Genomic DNA, 20,661 nt, shown 5'->3' with positions numbered 1-20,661 from the left:
ATTCCAATTGGAAAAAGGATTTTGAGATGCAGTTTATTAAAGTGCAAATGGAAAAAGGATTTTGAGATGCAGTTTATTAAAGTGCAAATGGAAAAAGGATTTTGAGATGCAGTTTATTAAAGTGCAAATGGAAAAAGGATTTTGAGATGCAGTTTATTAAATTCCAATTGGAAAAAGGATTTTGAGATGCAGTTTATTAACCCTTTAAGACCTACCATAGAACTTCTACCATAGAAGTCCGCCAGACCTTATGTTTACATTTTTACATACTGTAGGCCCATTTTTTTTGAGTATTTTAACTTACTATACATCAATAGAACCCTTATATCCCAGAATTTAATAATATGTGTTTAACAAATCCACAGTAACTATAGAAATTGCTAAAAAAAAAAAAAAAAAAGTGCAATTAACCACAAAAAAATTGAAAATTGTTTATAGTTTTTCACATATTTTTGTTGATACAAAAATATCAAAGCTATATGGCTCAAAATTGTAAATGAAAAAAAGTTGCACAAAGTCCTTTCAAACTACACAAAATTTATTTAGAGTTTTTTCATCAATTCATTTTTGAGATACAATCATTTTTATAAACAGTAGTAAAAAACGAAAATCAATAAAATGCATATGGGGCACAATTTAACAACATGACAATAAAAATACAACATCAAACAGCAGTAGTGGAGGTGTGATAGGCCATATGACAGTTCCTGTCCACAATGACGCACAGAGCCACTTTGCATGCCTCACACTTGAAGGGTGTGCACTTCCCACACAGCCTGCACTTCTGGCACCCCTTTGTGGCTTTGTTTTGACCAGATGCCCCTTCAACAATGGCAACTGGGATGTGTTGGTAGCTCTTCGTTCCTGATTGTGGGGACACCCCACAGAGTTCAGCGATCAACTGCTCCTGGAAATCCTGGTGCGTCATTGGCTGCTGCTCCAGTCTGCCACAGAGCTCCTTGCTGACCAAATAGCTGTTTGTGACAGCAATGTCTATAAAGTGGTGCAGCACTGTCACATACCACTTCCTGCTCTTTCTCCATGAAGAATAGGAGCCAATCTGCTGGTCTGACAGATCAACTCCTCCCATAAAGCAGTTGTGTAGTGAAGTAGTCCTTTACAGCTGATCGTACTGGCACATCAATTGCTCTGTGTTGTCCTTCAGCCTTGCACATCCTTTTCACAGTGTCCCCTGAGAGGGCACTGTGCAGAGTTGAGCACACACTCACCTCCCTTGTGTCAATCCACTTGATAAAAATGAGAGGGCCCTCTCTGATCCACCTGATTGTCCCTCGTGGAGATTTTTTTGCCAGGGCATTAAGTTTGCTTTTTGGGACTCCAACTCTAGTGTCCCGAAATGTCCCACATGCTCCAAACCCCAGATCATGAAGGCGGTGAAAAAGTGCTGGGCTTGTATAAAAGTTATCAAACAAATGTGATATCCTGTTCCCAGGTAGTTTTTTGTTTATAAGTGCCATCACAGCATCAAATGACAGCCCCTTCCCAGTTACCAGAATTGACCTCCCTGTATAAATGTTAAAATCCACTGTGTAGCCTGTGTTGTCAGATAGCACAAAAAGTTTTATCCCCCACTTTGTTGGCTTGCTTTTTATATATTGCTTCAGGGCAACTCTGGCTTTAGTGGAAACCATGCGCTCATCCACAGAGAGGTTTTGCTGTGGGTGGTATGCAGCTTTGCAGGCTACACGTAAACTGTCATACAGGGGACGTAGTCTGTGCAGGCAGTCATAATCTGTAGTTCCTTTTTTTCTGTCATTGATAGTGTCTTCTGCAGGGTCACTCATATGAATATTCCAAGTGATGGTGAGGAACCGGTCTCTGTTCATGACCTCAGAGGGATATTGCACATGAAAAATTGAATTCACACGCCAAAAATCTCTCATTTTAGGCAGCTTTAGAACCCCCATGTAGAGTGTTATACCAATGTAATGGTACAGTTCAGCATAATTGTGTTGCGGTGCGAAATTTCTCTTTTGCACCGCAAACGTAATTTTTCCTACGTTTCTCTATCATAAAAAAAACATTATTTTATTTCAAACAATATACATACTTGTCTTGGTAAGGGTCAATCCCTTCAACAAAGTCGGCCTCATCCTCACTGTTGGCAGAAGCAGGATCCGACAAATGGCCAGAAGCACCGTAATAACAAGGGGCGGTAATCAGATCCAAAGCTTCGCGCAATGTGAAGTATTCGGTGTGTCTGGATTGTCGCTGCATAATAATATGAGTGGATGTGTTTGAGTGTGTAAAAAGTGTGTGTCGTGTGTTTTGTACAAGTGTATCTTTCTAGAAAAGACGACAGTATGCGCGAGGGAAATGACATCACTTCCTGTTGTTGTTGGACAGGCCCACGTGATAGGTCACGTTGTCACCATGACCTATCACATTAATCAAACGTAGGAAGTGATGTGAACAGCTGATCAGATCGATAAAGAGTCTCGGGATTATGTTTTTTTTTTATTTGGACGCTTTTTACATGATTTCTGCAAACATATTAGAGGAAGGAAACATCTCTCTGGGAAAAGCTGCATGTGAAATATGTAAGTACAACTTCTCCAGTTTCATATGCAAAAAAAAAAATTGCGCTACGTGGTTGCAGTGCTACCGGGATTTAAAAATAGTTTCGCAAATCAGAGCGGGGCCGCTCGGCTCGGCTCTAAAGGGTAGCGCAATTGGAAAAAGGATTTTGAAATGCATTTTATTAAATCGGAATTCAAAAATGAATTTACAAATGCAGAATTTATTCTACAATTGATTATTTAAGCACAGAAATTTTTATTTTGATGCGCGTGGCTCTTGTGGCCCTCCATAGACATCCAGCTAACCACAGCTAAAAAGATATTTAGAGAAAACTTACCGTTTCCTCAGGTTACAAGCTGAGTTGTTTAACGCTGAAAAGTTGGTTTGTTTTGGCTCTGACTGCAGACATAACTGTTCTTTTATGATGCTTCTAAGCGAAACATTCTTAGTATGTGACGCCAAAGGTGTTCATCCTCTTCAGCTCTAGCATAGACTCTGTCATCATATTTCTTCTTTCCTTGTGTCCGCTACTTTGAAACGCTTGGGCCACTGTGCCCGCCACGGTTTAAAACTGGTCATGTGACTGTATGGCCACGTCTCATTGGTAAAATAAGTTACCGGAAACTCCACTGACGGCATGTTATCTAATGTGTTAAACTATTTTTTTTTTTTTTAAAGTAACGAGTTGAACTTTGCAAATGTAGCGGAGTAAAAGTACAGTTTCTTCTTCATAAATGTACTCAAGCAAAAGTAAAAAGTATCGTGCAAAGAAGGTACTTAAAAAGTAAATTTTTTTCAAAAACTTACTCATGTAAATGTAACGGAGTAACTGTAGCTACCCACCTCTGGTTAAGCGTTTTTCATTTTGCATAATTTTAAAAAGTCCAAATAATTCAGTATTTAACAGCAGAAATGAGTTTTTCTTTTCGGAACAATGTAAAAGGGAAAAAACAGCGGCCGACAGCGCTGTAAACAACGGTAAACTTGTGTGTAACAAGCAAGCGAATAATGCAGAAAACAGATTCGAGACAGAGTGAGAGCTGTGCATCGTGGTGGAAGCAAAACAGCAAAAGTCAGAGTGACAATGTTTATGTGAAGCGTAGTTTGGCTCTTCTTTTGCTTCTGGTTCGGTCAATATTTGTTTGGAGAGAGATAAAACTAACAGCTTTAGAATCAGCGCAAAAAGGGCATGAACACAAAGCGCGGAGCCGGCGACAGATCAGAATCAGCAAGCTGTCGGTTTTCAGCCCCGACCGTGAGAAAGGCGACGTCTCACTGATTCTGATCCGCGGGTCGCGCTGTGTGTTTACGTCTTTGTGCAGAATCCGTGTTCCTGCTCTCATTTACTGTCTTAGCTGTTTGGTGGTTGTTGAAATTTTGTGAGATTTCACCAGAGATTCTGGCGTTTTGGGCAAAATGAATTTATATTAAAAAATCGATTCAGGATTTTAATGAATCGATTTTACGTTATCCAAGCCAAAATCGATTTTGATCGATAAATCGATAATAAAAACCCACCCCTAATTTCCACCCTCATGTTTAGACGCCTCTTTTGAGGCTCTAGAGTGCGACCAGTTTGGTCGCTAATGCGACCAAATTTTTCAGTAGTGCAACTAAAAAAAAACATTTGATCGCACCTGTGCGACCAACTGTTCGGGTAACAAAAAAAATAAATAAATTCTGCAACCTTCCGTGTGTTCAACAACTGACACACATTATGCCCTTTTGTGGGCTAAATCAATAAGAGATAGTCAGGGGTGGGACCGCTCTGATTGGCCGTGGTCAAGTGCAAGTGGAAGAGGGAGGTAAGTAGCTTGAATAAAGCGATATCGATTCATTAAATCCTGAATTGACTTTTAAATATAACTGTGTTTTGACAGAAATGCCAGATTCTCAGGTTAAAGCTCACAAAACTATTTGAACAACCACCAAACTAGTGATGGGATTTCCGGCCCTTTTTAGTGAACCAGCTCTTTCGGCTTGGCTTGGCTCTTTCAGCTCCGAACCGGCTCTTCAGATTGTTTTGTTGCTTTAATTAATTTATTATTACAATAATATAAAATTATGCACAAAAGGAATTACTAATGTAAAAAAAGTGGTTTTATTTATATATGTTTATATATAAACATATATAAATATAAACAGTGGCCCCTAGAGACAAAACACGTACAAACTCCAAAAAGCACATACAAATTCTAAAACAAATTTCTAGCGTTAACTGAACTTCCAAAACAGAGCTACCTAGATCACTTAAATTACACAGTTTGAAAGCATATGTGTATTAATACACAAACACTCATATATATTCAAATAATTAAAAAAAAAAAGTTCATTTACCTCTTACTACCACACACCAGTCATTGGTACTTGCTGGCTTGTGTAGCCTCTAGGTAACAAAAGCTCAACACTGCGCCTACCATTCTGGAGCACTTCTGTTGTCTTTTGTACATGTTTTGGAGTTTTTACGTGGTTCTGAGGCTACATCCACACGTATGGGTATTTTTGAAAACAGAGATTTTCCATTTTCGTTTTAAAAAATAATCCCGTCCACATGTAAATGCAGAAATAAAGGGAAATGCTGATAGGAGCATGCCAAAGCAACAGGTGCCGATATATTCCTAAACATGTAGAATGTTGGCCAATCAGAAGTCTAGAAGCCTCGGTGGGAAATGGTAAACAAAGATGGGGCGTAGAAGCAGAACCGAGTCGTATGTGTGGAGGGACAGTAACTGTGTGTGTATATGTAAGCATTTAAACACTGCAGAGAGTACAATTAACAGTAACAGTGAAACAGAAAAAATGTGGCGCACTGTATGACGTCAAAAAAGGCCCACATCTTTGATGCTGCGTTTTCCCCATTTTCCTCATCTACGCGTAAATGCAAAAAACGGAGTTTCCGAAAATATCCACCCTGACAGGCGTTTTTAGAAATCAACGTTTTCAGTGACAGAAAACGTTGTTTAGCTGTGGACGAAAGGTACGTGTGGACGGGTACGTGTGGACGTAGCCTGAGTTTCTATGTGTTTTGGAGTTTTTACGTGCTTCTGAGTTTTTACGTGTCTCTGAGTTTTTACGTGTTTTGGAGTATGTACGTGCTTCAGGGCTTGTACGCGTTTTGAAGTTTGTACGCTGCTTTGTCTCTAGGGGCCACCGTAAATGTACTTTTATTTAGTCACTCCACATAAAATGTAATAAACAAATCATATAATATAAAAACCAACTAGTCACTGTTCAACGTTTAACTACTTAAATTTTCAGCTTTTTCCTTTTAAACAAATTTAACCTTTGGAGGGTCTTAGGGACATTTATTGTCCTTACGGCCAAAGGTGGATGTCTTTTTAAGGACCCTCCAAGGGTTAAAATGAAACAACACAACACACACTGCAAACCACAACACAATAAAATATAAATTAAAATATGAAAAAGAAGATGCATATTCTCTGTCATATGGGCAGTGTATCCAGAAAACACATTATATGCTGCAATAAATGCCCTGCCCAAGTGTCCCCTCTCCCCACTGCCTTTCAGCAGCATGCTACAGCAAACAGGTTGTCAGAGGAGCCAAGATGATGATTAAGTTTAACATTTTCTACAATATTGATAAAGCACTTTAAGCACAAAATTGTTAGTTAATAATTTAGAAATGAATATGGTCTGTATGGACTGCAATTCCCCCCCCCCCCAAAAAAAAGTGCACATGTAAAACTGCGGTGTTAAGCAATGAGGTTGAAAAATTTGTGTGCGCCTAACTTTTGTGCCTAAATTTTTAAAGTTAGGCGTACCGGTGCGCCCATGGCAAAAAGTTAGTCTAGAGCCCTGGAAAGGTATTATTATCCACAAAGACTTATATATTGACAGGCAGTTTGCATTATTTACTCAGTTGCAAAACAAGTTCTCTCTCCCTGCGTCACATTTTTTCAATATTTACAGATAAGAAACTAAGTTCGTCAGAGTGTCCTCAATTTTTCATCTCTTCAGGAAGAGGGGTCAATTTTTACACTCCTTTTGAGTTCCCCAGATTCTAAAAAGTTGGTTATTTCTACAATTGCACATTAGAGTCGGACCCAATAACTGCATTGTTTGGATCTTCCTCTTCCCTTTTAAGAAAATTATCTTGACTCTCTGGAAGTCGGATATTGTACCTCACTTGAAAATGTGGCTAAGAGAACTGACTGCTCTATTGCACATGGAGAGGATTAGGTAAATATTAGCCGACAATCGTAGTAATTTCTTTGATGTGTGGCAGCCACTTTTAGGTCATGTATTAGAACAAAGTTCTCTTTGATCGATCACAAATAAATAAGCCTACCACCTTAGCAATTTATTTCTTTTTACTGCCATTGTTGAAGTAGTATTTTCATTGTTGCAGTGTAATCTTTTGCCTTATTGGTGTGTGTTTTACCCTTGTTGTTGTGTTGTCTGTTTTGTTTGTTTGTCTTTGTCTTTTTTTTTCTTATATCAAAAGGTCTCAATAAACATAACAAAAAAAGATTTCTGCGCGTGGTGTAACACAAAATTGGTTTCAGGTCAGTAAGCACAACCAGAATTCATACATAAGGCACACTCGATTTTTGAGAAAATCAAATGATTTTAAGTGTGCCTTACAGTGTGGAAAATACGCTATACAGAAGAAAATAATATATCGCGATATATATCATTAACACACATGATTCAAATTATACCGCGATCTGGTTGTTAGGCCATATCGCCCAGCCCTACCCTGGAGTACCATATTTCCCGCACTATAAGGCAGGAAAATCCTTAAAATCCTTTTATATTTCTCAAAAATCGCTAGTGCGCCTATTAATCTGTTGAGCCTTATTCATGAATTCTGGTTGTGCTTATTGACTTTGAAACAATTTTATGTGGTACACAGCACTAAAAAAATCTGTCAAATCTGGGTCCAAAACTCCATCCACTTCGGATCCCAATGCCAAATTAACACTGCGGCATCACTTAGAGTTACAAAAAGTCTAACTTCTTTCATCTTTCATAAAATGATCGGTGTTGTAAGTGTAACAATAAAGTTTAATATCAAGTAAACAGAATTTATTGAATTTGATGGAGTTAGCTAGCAACACAGCTTACTTTAGCATAACATTAGCACAGAGAAGCTGGAGGATGAATGCTAACTTTTTTCCAACTGATAAAAGTTAACATCCTGATGGTTAGAGACAAATGGCCTGTATTTTTATAGTGCTTTACTAGTCCCTTAGGACCCCAAAGTGGTTTACACATTCAGTCATCCACCCATTCACACTCTGGTGATGGCAAGCTACATTCTAGCCACAGCCATCCTGGGGTGCACTGACAGAGGCAAGGGACAAATGCAATGGCAGGATACTAAATACTTTGTGTGTATCTAGATGTCATATGTTAATGAACCTATGCATATTCATGTGACCCCAATAAAAGAGCAGTGTTACGGGAGAGCAGACGAGAGCAACTGGGGTCAAGCGAAGGAACACGCACGAGAAACATAAAGAACTTTGCCTACTCGTGTCTTGCTTGCTGTGTAATTACATTGTCTTCAACATTCCAGCGAATAGGTTCAAGCTACAAACCTATCAAAGATGTCATTCTTAGCTTCTGCATGGATATTAAAATCATGCACAATAACTATTTTAACTGACATGTAGTCCTGCATTTGTCCTTTATATGTCATATGTAGCATCAGGGTCTTGTTTCACTCTGTACTGTACTACTGAGATCCTCTTCTCCTGAAATTCTCAGAGCTGACTACTCCTTACCCACCCACCACTTCTTTTTCACTCCTCTTCCAGTCCCAGAGAAGGTCGCTGACTGCCAGGTGACACTGGTTACATATTATTATGAAAGTCTGATCTCTCTGTAGCTCACTCTCTCTTTAAAAACAAGACAGAATGGTTTGGTGCATGTGTTTGTTGTTGCTGTGTTGGTGCATTCCTAGTTAGTTCTATTTTCTCCCAGATAAAAATAGGACTATAACACTGTAACACTATATACTCTCTGCCTGGGAACCCCCGGACAACCCCCCCATGACTGAACAGTGAATCTGAAAGTAAACTGGTGTTTGCAGTATGCTGCTTTATGCGTCTGCAGTCTGACTGAGGATCAGATCTAACCGGATTTTGCAGGATGAAGATTCTGCTGCTCCTCTTACTCAGTAAGAAAGACACTGATCTTCAGCATGCACACACACACACACACACAGATGTCTTTAACTTGAGATCATTTTGAAAAACCATGGCACTGATGAGTGCTGTGTGTATTATCGTGAATGAAGACCCTTCCTTTACAGCTTTATCCAATAATCACCGCCTATGATGTTCAGTATGTGCTGCTTCATTTGTGCAGACGTAAACTTGATGATTACCCTTGGGTGCAGTTATATTGGTCATTGCAGACCATTATAACTGCATGGAGAAGAAGAAGGCAGCACCTTTGTCCTGTCTTACTTTTGTCACCCCTGTCATAAGAACATCTGACCGGTAAGAGGACTGGATGTTCTCATGGGGTTTGTACTGAGAGATTATGGTTCACTGGGAGTTCTCTCTGTGTGAAAAGAAACCAAGCTGCAAAAAAGACTAAATTTATAAACTCACCAACAGATTCAGACCAAAGTAAGCAAATTTTAAGTGTGAAAATGCAAACCACCGTTGCATCTGTAGCTAGACTTGAGACTTTAACCTATTATCTTTGTGCATTTGGGTCCTCATTCTGTCTCACCTGATGTTACAAAATCACTGCATTCATCTGCTTCATATTTTCTCTCCTCAGTTTTCCAGCATGCCACAGCAGTGGAGGTGTACGAGGGGGCTGAGTCTGTGCTGCTGCCCTGTCAGCTACTGGCTGCTCCCAGTGAGTTCACAGCAGCAGTGTGGGACCGCAACGACCTCAACATCCCAACAGTCCATGTTCGTGTGAAGAGTGGTGATGATTTGGATGACCAAAACCAGCGTTACACCAACCGAACATCAATGAGTGCTGATGCTCTGCAAACTGGAAACCTCAGCCTCACTCTGAGAAACCCGACAGTCTCTGACAGTGGAACCTACACCTGCATCCTCCGCATCACTGGACGAGATGTGAGCTGGACTTACTTACAACTGAAGGTCACAGGTCAGCGATGTAGACAGAGGTTAGAGGAGACGTGAACTCTGAATTCATCAAAATCTGCTGGATGATGCTCAGGTTTTTTGTGCTTGTGTTAATTACAGAACCTCCTCCTCCACCTCCTCCAGTCTGGCCCAAAGTTCTCTCAGCTGTCTTGGTTCCTGTGGTTGTCCTGGCTATTTGCTGTGGTATCGGCATGTTTTGTGGATATAAAAGGCTGAAAAATAAAGAGGGTATGTAGGAGTGTATGTCTGTGTGTTACTCAATAATTCTATGAAAAATCTGAATGTTTCTATCCCTCATAGTCCTTAGTGTCATTGATCCCTTACTTATTTCTACAGTGTTTCGTTCTTTGAGTGTAATATTTCGCAGAACTTCTCAGTTTTGTAACACCTGTTTCTGCTTCTGTTTCTATATTGATGTTAGTTCCCTTTTGTGATCTCTTTGTTATTTGTATCCTCAGGTCTTAGTTTGTTATCTAATCTTCAGATTCCTGGAATCATGCCTCCTCTGTGTTCCATGTCCCGTTTTGTGTATTCAGTCTTGTTTCTTTTTTGTCTGTGTTGCGTCTCTGTAGTTTGTTCTTCAAGTCTCTTCTGTCTCTCGGTCCCGGCTCAGGGTTAGGATGAGCTGTGGGACAGATGGCCTCACATTTGGGGACCGGATGGTGCCTTACTCATTATGTCATCATTATGTCTTCATCACCCTGTTTACGTTTGGTTTTCTACAAACCTGGTGCTCTTCATTATGGACAAGCATATCCACTTTGTTCTCATCTATACAAAGCATGTGTATTCCAGGAGGATGAACCAAAAGCGTCATGGTTCATATCCAGCTTTATATAATAAACTTTATAAAAATGTTTTTCCACTAAGAATAATGTTTCTCACTGCAGAATACTGATTATCCCATTGTTTGGAAATGATATATTATCCTTCATTGACTGATGGGCATTAACAGTTGCTTCTTGAAGATCACTGCTGATTTCTTAAGTCCTTAACATTTTGTCAATGCTCCAGACTTTCTCCCTGCCAAAACCTCTATGTATATTGAGGTCCTCACACTGATGTTGTTCAATTAATCGACTACATTTGATCAACAGGAGCTAATTTTTTTGTTAAATTAATCATAAGGACCAAATAATGTCTTTTGTCGTGTCTTCCTCCCCTCACCCCAACCAGCCATGGCAGATGGCTGCCACTCCCTGATCTTGTTTCTCATGGAGGTTTCTTCTTGTTAAAAGGAAGTTCTTCCCTCCTACTGTCACCAAATAATATATAATATTAAAGTGACTGAGTAGGTAGGTTCAGTAGCACCAGTAACTCTAACTTATGAAAGTCTAAGCTATATAGGGTATAAAAGATGGACACAGGTTCTGTTTCGGAAAAACAAAACTAATGCAGAAGTTCCTTAGAGCTGCATTTCTCTGAAGCCCATTGCTGGTGATAGCTGGTGAGGCAAAAAGGCTTATGGTCCTTTAGACGTCTATGAGAGAACAGGTTTCTGACTTGATCTTGTCATGGTCGCCGTGTGGCAGGCAGGAATTGCACCCAATATGCAGGCACTCAGGCATGAGGTTTAAACACAATGAACTCAGCTTTATTTGCTGGCAGGAGAAAGTCATACAAAAACAAACTAAACTGACAGTGAGACACAGGGAGATCCACACAGCATGAGGGACAACGCAACACTAACTCAGAGAAACACAGGGTTTAAATACACCGGGAAGTAACGAGGCGAATGAGACACAGAAGGAGAGCACAGCTGGGGGAAATCAGAACTGACGAGACAAGGAAGCATAAACTGAACACACTGAGATAAGACAGAGACCTTCAAAGAAAAACAGGAAACATAACACAGACTCACATGCAGGCATTACAACAGAGGGAACAGAGATGTGGGACCAGGGCAGATAATGACTGGACCGGGGATACAGCAGACAGGGGAGACAGCAACTATGGATCACAGACAGACCACCAGAACACTAAAACTCTAACAAAACCCCACCCAGAGAACTTAAACTAAGAATAATCCTAAAACCCATAAAGCAAAGCTAGAATATAATGAAATAACAAAATCAAAGAACCAATAACACAAAACACTGGGTCGACGACCCGGGGACCCTAACAGATCTCTGTAAAAACCTTCCTACAGTTACTCATTTAGCATCACATTGAATAATAAATATTAAATAATATAATAAATATTTCATTCACCATTTTGTAAATCTTTGTGATATGTTTCATTGTGAGCCGATTATTATGCTATTGTCCATTCATTCATTGATTAATTACTTTTCAATCAGCAGTCTTTGGCCAATGAGTGAACACTTTCACGTCCACACTCACCTTTTATAATCACACCCATTTGTTTTGCAACCAAACAGCCACCAAAGTGAAATTTCCCAGCTTCAAAACAAAATGGGTAACATTTCACATTGTTCATAACAGCTAGGTCCATCTATTACCCTGTCTATGGTTCACTGTAAGTGCAGTCAGGTGTGTGATGATCAGTGTGTTACAGAAACACTCAGACTGAGTCCACGTAGAGCACAATCTCTGTTCATGTAGCAAAGGAGAACATTTCAGACTGGACCCAGTCCAACGTGTTTTACTGTAAATATTTCACTTCATCCTGTCAAAGGAAGTTTGCTACTGATGCTGTACAGTTCATGTTGTGCTTTGTTGACTTTTAGTTCAAGAGGTGGAGGTGGATACAGGCGTGACGTCTGCCAAGCTGCCCTGCAAAGCCACAGTTCAGCTGTCTCAAATAAATAAGGTTGTGTGGAAGAACAGAAATAACAGGAACGTCCATGTGTATGAGAACGGCTCTGACCATCCAGAAAAACAGGATCGACATTACAGACACCGAACAGAAATGAATGAAGACCCGCTGAAGACTGGAGACCTCGGTCTGACACTGAAATACCCCACACACACAGCCAGAGACACCTACACCTGCACCGTCTACAGCAGCGAGGGAGAAGTCCTGATGGAGAAAAAAGTGGAGCTGAAAGTCAAAGGTCAGTATGACAGGTTCTCTGTCACAAGTTGATGGTTTGGAGGAAGTAATGACTGAAGTTCTTTGTGGGAGATCGATGGAAGAGAAACTGTCTCAGTAAATATCAGCAGTTAATGAGACGGCCATGCTCAAAGATACGTTTGTGGGAAAGTAACTAAGATTTTGTGAAGAAGCTGATGAAGCAAGATGGGTGTAAGGGAATTCAGTACAAGGCTTCAGAGCTCTCACTCTGTGTCAGCCTGGCTAGTCTGGAAAAGAAACCCGTGGTTGTTCCCCATTTCTTCAGTGCGATGAAAAACTTTACACCTCTCTGCAGATTCACTCTGCAGAGAGGTGTAAAATCTCTGGCCTCAGTGTTTCAAATTGGACAGATTTCTCTTCATGAGACCTGCTTCATTCAGAGTTGGATAGATGTTGTCTCTCCTCTTCAGACCAGTTTTCCCAAGAATCTAAAAGACCCGCCTTATTTCTAAAAGCCACTTATAAATCTAGTGGTTAAAGCATAACATTGAGCTATGCATGTGATTACTAGTCAGATTGGGGAGGGACCAGAGGAAACTACAGAGTCTGACATTGTTGTGACCTCTGATTGCAGCAATTGTGATTATGCTTATGATTAGCCAGCAAAGTTGAGTTTGACATGTGGCTCCTAGAATACACTTACATACATATATGGTGTGTTTCATGTTAGTGGGCATCTTTAGTTTCACATTTCTAAGGATGACGTGATAAACAACCAGTTTTTCTGTTTGGTGGGGAAAATCAATAGTGGAGAGGCTGCCGCTAATAGGGTCTAAGCTATTTTGGCCCACACCCACTACAGAGGCCTGGTGAGCCACAGTGTCACATTGTTTATTGTTCCAGCTCAGTAATTGTGATCAGGAAGTGTGTGAAGTGAAAAAAAGAAGAAGATTGTGTTGGGCTGCTTGAATAGCTTTTTTCCCCTTGAAAACTAAAATAATAAAATTAAAACTCATTTTTTATCTTGTCTACAATTTAAAATTTGCAAAAAAAAAATCCTTCATGGCACTGCATGATAGAAAGCATCTGTAAGTGATCTATTAGAAAAACTGCTGGATTGAAAATAACTTTTACATTTAAATAAAATCACAGTAACAAATAATTTGTTTACATGCACGTTTGTCTCTGTACAGCTCATGTTGTGTTTATTGTCCTCTCAGAATGTAAGCTGGAGGTGGTGGAGGGGGCGGAGTCTGTCCTGCTGCCCTTTCAAACCACAGAAAACCTGCCTGGAGACACTGAAGTGTTGTGGAAACGCCATGAACCCGAATACATGAAGGTCCACGTGTATGAGAACGGCTCTGACCAGCCTGACAAACAGGACGACGATTACAAAGGTCGAACAGAGATGAAGAAAGACCTGCTGACATCTGGAGACCTCAGTCTGACCCTGAAAGACCCCAAAGTGGGAGACAGTGGGAAATACGGCTGTCAGGTCAACAGCAAGGAGGCCTGGAGATATAAGAGGTTGTGGCTCACAGTCACAGGTTAGTTAGTGAATTAGTTCATGTTGTTAATGTCATGGTTATCGGTCTTTGACCCAGTGTTTTGTTTTTGAACCTTTGAGTCTTGTCTACTTATCAATGTTGTGATGTTACCAAGTGATTGATGTTTCTAGTCTCTGTTGGTACAATTTAGTTACCTTGTGCTTGTGAATTTTCTGTCAGAATCACGTGTCTTTTGTGTCTGTCAGATGCCTGTAGAGGGTATAATTTCCTTAAGTATCTCCCTTCTTTGTCTCATTCTGACTTCAGCATCACCTCAGTCTCTCAGTCCATCATGTCACTTCATGTAACAATCTCTGTATCTCTCCGCCCTTTAATGCCATGTGTTTGTTCTCTTCCTGCGTCAAGTTTATGTGTATTGAGTCTGGGTCTCGGTCTCCACGTTTGCCATGTTTCCTGTTTTATTTTGATAGTCCTTGTCTCTTGTGCATTGTGTCCAGTTTTGCTTTCCCTGTTCCACCTGCCTGCTTTGGGTCCTCTTTGTTTAAGACATCTGCGTCCTGCAGATCTTGACATTTTATTTCTTTGTTTGTGTAACTCTGTTCTGTTTCATTTGCAGGGAATAATCAGGCCAAGACACACACAGAAGACACCAGGATCAGCTCCACTGATCATTTAGTTTGATATGTTTGTTTGATTATTGATCTGATCTGTACGATTTATACATTAGTCTATATAAAATATGCATTGAACTAATATACCCAAGAATTCATGTAATAAACTGCATTTATAGATCCATTTTCCTCTTCTTACCCAATTCAGATTCAGGAGGGTGTCGTGGCAGATTTATTTTCTTATGTATTGATCACTTTAGTAATTGTAATATCACTTTCACACTTAGTTATATGCAATTAGAGTAACACCTCAAGTGGGCCTTATGGTATATCATACACATACACACAGTGGGGCCATTGTAAGTTGATGACAGACAAGGTCATAAGGAAAGAAAACAAGATCATCATTCTCTCTGTGAGGAGGAAAGTTTTAAGGATGGGGCTGAAGGTATAGGAAAGTATCTCTCTCCTTTTAGGGAATCTTGTTGCAGAGGTCATCTTATGATATGATGCCATAAATCAAATTTCAAAAAAGTTGGGATGCTGGATTAAAACAACAATTAATGCAATGATTTGAAATTTTGCCATGATTCAGCAAGGCTAAACATTATTTTCCACAACTGAAATAACTCAAACTCTACTAAATTAACTGTAAACTTTGAGTTATTATTCCGATTCTCCATTTGAAGCTCAGCAGGCTGTCAACCTACATAAACTGAGGTGTTAAAATGTGATAGGCTCTCTAAATATTTGCGTTACTAAGAAAATTGCCTGATCTAATGATGTTACTGGAAGTGAAGATAAAAGGATTATGTACATTTTTTATTTGTTTCTTGATAAATAAACATACTCCTGTCAACTGAGAATAAATTGACTCAATTCAAATGTCCCAATGTAGTGATGGCCAAATGAATCTTTCTGAAACATTAAAGCTTGTGTTAAAGAACGGTTCATTACTCGAAGCTTTTCAACACAGTCCTCTCTGCTAACATCTGGTAGCCAGATGTTAGCAGAGAGGAGTTATGTTTAATAAATATTTTTTATGAATAAACTTTCCTTTTTTTAAACATGTGCCATGGTGTGGTCTTTCTTTGCTTGTGACTTCTTGATGTTGATAAATGCAATTAACCACTCGACAGAATTTACACAAACATTTGACCAAGTTTTCCTTAATCACAGACCTTATTTGCTCCCATCTACACCATGTCTACTGTCTTCAGTCCCTCTACTCTCTTCTGTTTCTCCTCAGTCCCAGCACTATTCAGCAGTGCAATGCCAGATGGGATATTGTAAATAAGAAACCAAATAAGAGCACCAGATAAATATTAAGAAGCAATAGGTAGTATAACTTTCACAAATACAAAAATATTGCAAGCTAAAAATACAATTACACCTCTTACAAGCGCTGGTGTAGCAGTCTGACTGCTGTGGTGGAAAAAACCTATTTAGCTGTGGAGTGGTCCTGTAACTGATGCTATTGTACCTCCTCCCAGACTGTGTGAGTGTAAATAAGCTGTGCGAGAGGTGATTACTTCATGGCTCATTTAGATGTCTGAAAGATGTGGCACTAATCCACCAATGACATTCTCAGCAGTTCTGACTTTCATGTCCAGTTTGCACCTGTCCTCTGCTGTGGTGTTGTTACTAGAAATGAGCTCATCTATCAGATGAACTAATTACCCTCCACAAATTGCTACTTTATCATGATGGAGGGGTGTGTGTGTCCCAGGGATCGCAGGGTATATGTTGTTTGGGGCTTGTGCCCCCTGGTAGGGTTTTCCATGGCAAAATAGTCCTGGGTGAGGGACCAGACAAAGAGTGTTTTAGAAAACCTGTATGAGATGACGGCGGACTGGAGTGGCTATCCTAATATCCCCTCAGCTTTTTGCTTCAGCTTGGGGTTCACAGGCGTTTCTCCCAGTGGGCATTTTGTTGTTGGACTTCTGTGCAAACCACAATTTGGCCATAACAAATGCCATGTTCGAACATATGAGATTTTATAATCTTATCAGAGGGGCTTAGCTGTCAACTGATCCCCACCCTGTGATGAGTTGGATCAGGTGGCAGGGGAGGACGCTGGACAGACTTGGACACACCATTGCAGAAGCTGCTGCACTGAGCTGCGGCTGCAAGGTGGTTGGTGCCTGTCATGCTGGTAACCCCCAAACCAAATGATGGAAACCAGAGGTGAGGGGAGCCACCAAGCTGAAGAAGGGGTCCTATCGGGCTCGGTGGGACTTCTGAGGCAGCCTATAGGTGCCCACAGGCCAAGTGATGAAGTCTCCATTGTTGTTTCAGGTACAAATGGTGAGAGGTTCCCGATTTATCTCTGTGCAGATGTTTCCAGAGGTTGGATATAATATTCAGTCATTTGTTAAAGGGCACATCATGCATTTAGACACATGTGTTGAAAGTGTTTGAATTTTCTGAGGTCTGGCCTGCTCGGTCTATCCTCCTCCACACAGAACCATAGACTCCACTTCTCCTTTTCACCCCTGCTCCCTGTGATCCTCCTCCCCACTACCACTTTCTCACACCACTAATAGGAGGCCTGCTTCCTGTGATAATTGCTCTGGTTCTTGTTCTGGAGACAAATAGGTACAAAAAATATCTGGAATTATTTGTTGAGGTTTCATTCCTATAATCTGCAAATGCTTTATCTGAGGAGCAGTTTAAAGCCACATGTTTCCATTCTAGTTGATGTTGGATCTTAGCTGCTCCTTTCTGGTAGTTTGAGGTTAATAAAGCTCCAGATTTTTCAGTGGCTGATGTTCTGGACTATATTCAGACCAGTTAAGCAGCTTGGCTCTTCTCCTTCAGTTTGGTTTGTTCATCATCTGCTGAAATAGGAAAGAGCTTTACTGAAACATCTGGACTGCAGTAAACGTTCTCCTAAACCTGCAGATATGGCTCAGCATTAATGGGACCTTCACAGTGGATAGTTGCACTCTGTGCTGCTGTTGGAGTAATTCCATTAACTCCCTGTGCTGATGTATGCTCTGTATAATGTGGGACATCAGGGATCAGACCTGTGGTTTTGTGGAGGTGATGGCATCGCGGAACAGAGAGGATTTTAACCTCCTAGGACCTGACGTCCACATATATGGACATCACATTTTGGGTTATTTAGACCAAAATACTGAATTTTGCTGTACAAGGGCCTGATATCAACTTATAAGGACATTATACTCCTACTGTTCTATCAAAATTTTAAACGAATATGCTCATATGTGGCTCTCATTTTTGTTAGAAACTAAAAGAAGGCAAAAAGAAAATTTTGAAATTCTTTGTTTTTACGTTGGGCCCCAATATGTCCAAATATCAAAGAGAAATTAAAAATGCATGCAGTGGAAGAATTCAGGTCTTAGGAGGTTAAGATAGAGTGTCTGTCTGTGCTGTGAGTTTTTTCACATCTGCCTCATTGCTGAGCACCTCATTTTAGCACATGTATTATCTCCGTTTCCACCACTGGAAGGCGCTGCTGATGGTTGATCTACCAATCAGTGCAGTTTGCTGCAATGCAGGTCATTGGTCATATGACCATTTGATCTCTGATCAGTTTGTTCTTCAGACCCAAATCAGCAGGTTCACACTGAAAGAAAGTGTTGAATCGAATATAGCCAAATTTTCCAAAAAAAAGTTTTGTTACATTTTATTTTAAAATTTCAGTCTGACTTCCTTAAATTAGCTTCAGTGGCTAAGCTACAAATAAACTTACACTATTGGTCCTAGTGGTCGATTTGCCCCATCGAAACCCATTATAAACTTTTTTTTTTCAATGCACCATCATTAGAACTATTTGTAGCCGCATCCTCAAAGCCAGGGTAACATTTTGGAGTCCCGGCCTTTAAAATGTAATTTTTTATTTGTCGAAAAGGTGGCGCCCTTTTTTCATTTTTGAGCTTTGAACTATATATATATATATATATAGCTTTTAAAGCCAAAAAAGTTTTTTGAGCATGTCTTTCTGCTTTAAAAAGTGTGTCACTATCGATAACCTTTATATTTTTTAAAAAAATATAAAGGTCTTTATGCCTTAAAAAAAAGAAAAAAATACACAAACACACTTTTTTTCTTCAAATGTATTCAAAAGCTTTCAAAAGTATTTTCTCTCAGACGTCCACATTGCAATACAAACAAATTAAATATAAAAGCATGGACCAAAAGCAAATTAGATTTTATTTTTCCCTTCAAAGTCATTTTTTAAATGCAGCTGCGGTTGAATGACCTCTGACCCAGAAGTAGTCATTGATGGAAAGCTAAGAAACTGCTTTGGAAATAGACGCGCATTGAGCAGAAAATGGAGCTTCTGTCAATCGATCATGTAGAGACACCAATTATCTGCTAACTGTGAGCGAAGGGGAGATCGATGGGAAGAGCCACAGGATGATTTCGACAAATTGACGGACAATAGCTTTGCTCCTGAAGCAGCGTACAGCGTCTGACTCGGCGTGCGTCAATTGTGCACAGTGAATGCTCCGCTCACGCTTTCGGAGGTACGAAAAGTGCTGATGTTGTTGTTTGAAAAAGTGAAAAATAAGTATAGTTTCATTACCATTGAGTTTGAGGGTTACAACAAAAAATGATATTTTTAAATCTTAAGGCGGGACGTTGACCTCACGACGACTTCCTTCCGGTCTATGTGCCTTGTTGTTGTACTCAACATGACAAGAAACACAGTTGCCGACAGGATCAGAGTGGACTGGTCCCACGCTGTCTGCCTGGCTACAGATGGTGCGCCCTCAATGATCGGTAAGAAAGGAGGCGTTGTAAAAAAGTTCAGACATAAAGTGCAATCTGCAAATGGAGGACGTGATTTTTGGACATTTCACTGTATTTTGCACCAGGAGGCTTTGTGTTGCAAGTCACTGAAAATGGATAACGTCATGAAGGTGGTCATCCAAACTGTTAATTTCATCCGATCCAGAAGCCTCAATCACCGTCAGTTTGACAGTCTCCTCAGAGAGTAAGACCACATCTATGGCCTGCCATACCACACTGAGGTAAGATGGTTGAGCCGAGGTGCTGTGCTGAGGCATTTATTTGATTTACGAGAAGAAATTGAACAGTTTATGGAAGAAAAGGGCAAACCAGTGTTAGAATTTCATTCTGCAGAATGGATGCAGGACCTTGCATTCATGGTGGATATTACAGAGCACCTGAATAACTTGAACAAACAGCTGCAAGGACGCAACAAAGTTGTCAGGCAGTATTATGACAGCATACGTTCTTTCAAGTTGAAGCTGTTATTGTGGGAGACACAGCTCGCTGGTGGTGATGCAGCTCACTTCCCCTGTCTGAAAAATGTGTGCACGACCCAAAGTGTGGCAGATATGAAGCAGTTCAAAGATAAAATAAGAGGACTGTTTCTAGAGTTTAGCAACAATTTCAGATTTTTGGTGAACTGGAGAAAGACTTCGAAGTTTTTTGCCCGTCAGGATCCAACTTGAAATAATAGACTTGCAGTGTGACTCGGACTTGAATCACATCCTGAAGTTAGCTGCCGCTCAGGATGTGAAGCCTGATATTGATGAGCTGGTGAAAGCTAAAAGATGCCAGGAGTCAAATAAACTATGCAACCCCACTGAAAGTGCTGCATGAGACACCCTGATGTAGTTCTGTGATCTGTGATATACTTCTGTGAATCACTGAGGCACTGTGTGCTTGTGTGTTCTTTGTCCTCAGAATTTTCAAATAACTTGAGATGTTTTATGATTAATAGCTATGTTGTGCCTGTACTATTTTGAACATACTGTCTACAGGCTCAAGCTTTATTTTTATGTTGATCGTATTAAAACAAAGAAAACAATCTGAAGTTGTTGTTTTTAAGTTACATATACAATGATTTTACCAGTCCGGCCCACTTGAGAATAGACTTTTCTCCATGTGGCCCCTGAACTAAAATGAGTTTGACACCTCGACAT

At 40.1% G+C, this 20,661-nt stretch overlaps 1 protein-coding gene across 1 annotated transcript in view; it reads right to left on the bottom strand.

Moving 5' to 3' along the window:
- The window catches only part of LOC134624309 (nucleotide-binding oligomerization domain-containing protein 2-like), a 1,192,597-nt gene that overhangs the window by 996,867 nt on the left and 175,069 nt on the right, over positions 1 to 20,661 (bottom strand). The window lies entirely within an intron of this gene.

This window comes from Pelmatolapia mariae, linkage group LG3_W (genome assembly GCF_036321145.2).
Source record: "Pelmatolapia mariae isolate MD_Pm_ZW linkage group LG3_W, Pm_UMD_F_2, whole genome shotgun sequence".
In the NCBI taxonomy this organism is placed as follows: domain Eukaryota; kingdom Metazoa; phylum Chordata; class Actinopteri; order Cichliformes; family Cichlidae; genus Pelmatolapia; species Pelmatolapia mariae.
The sequence above is the reverse complement of the archived record's forward strand: the minus strand, read 5'-3'. Positions and strand labels throughout refer to the sequence as shown.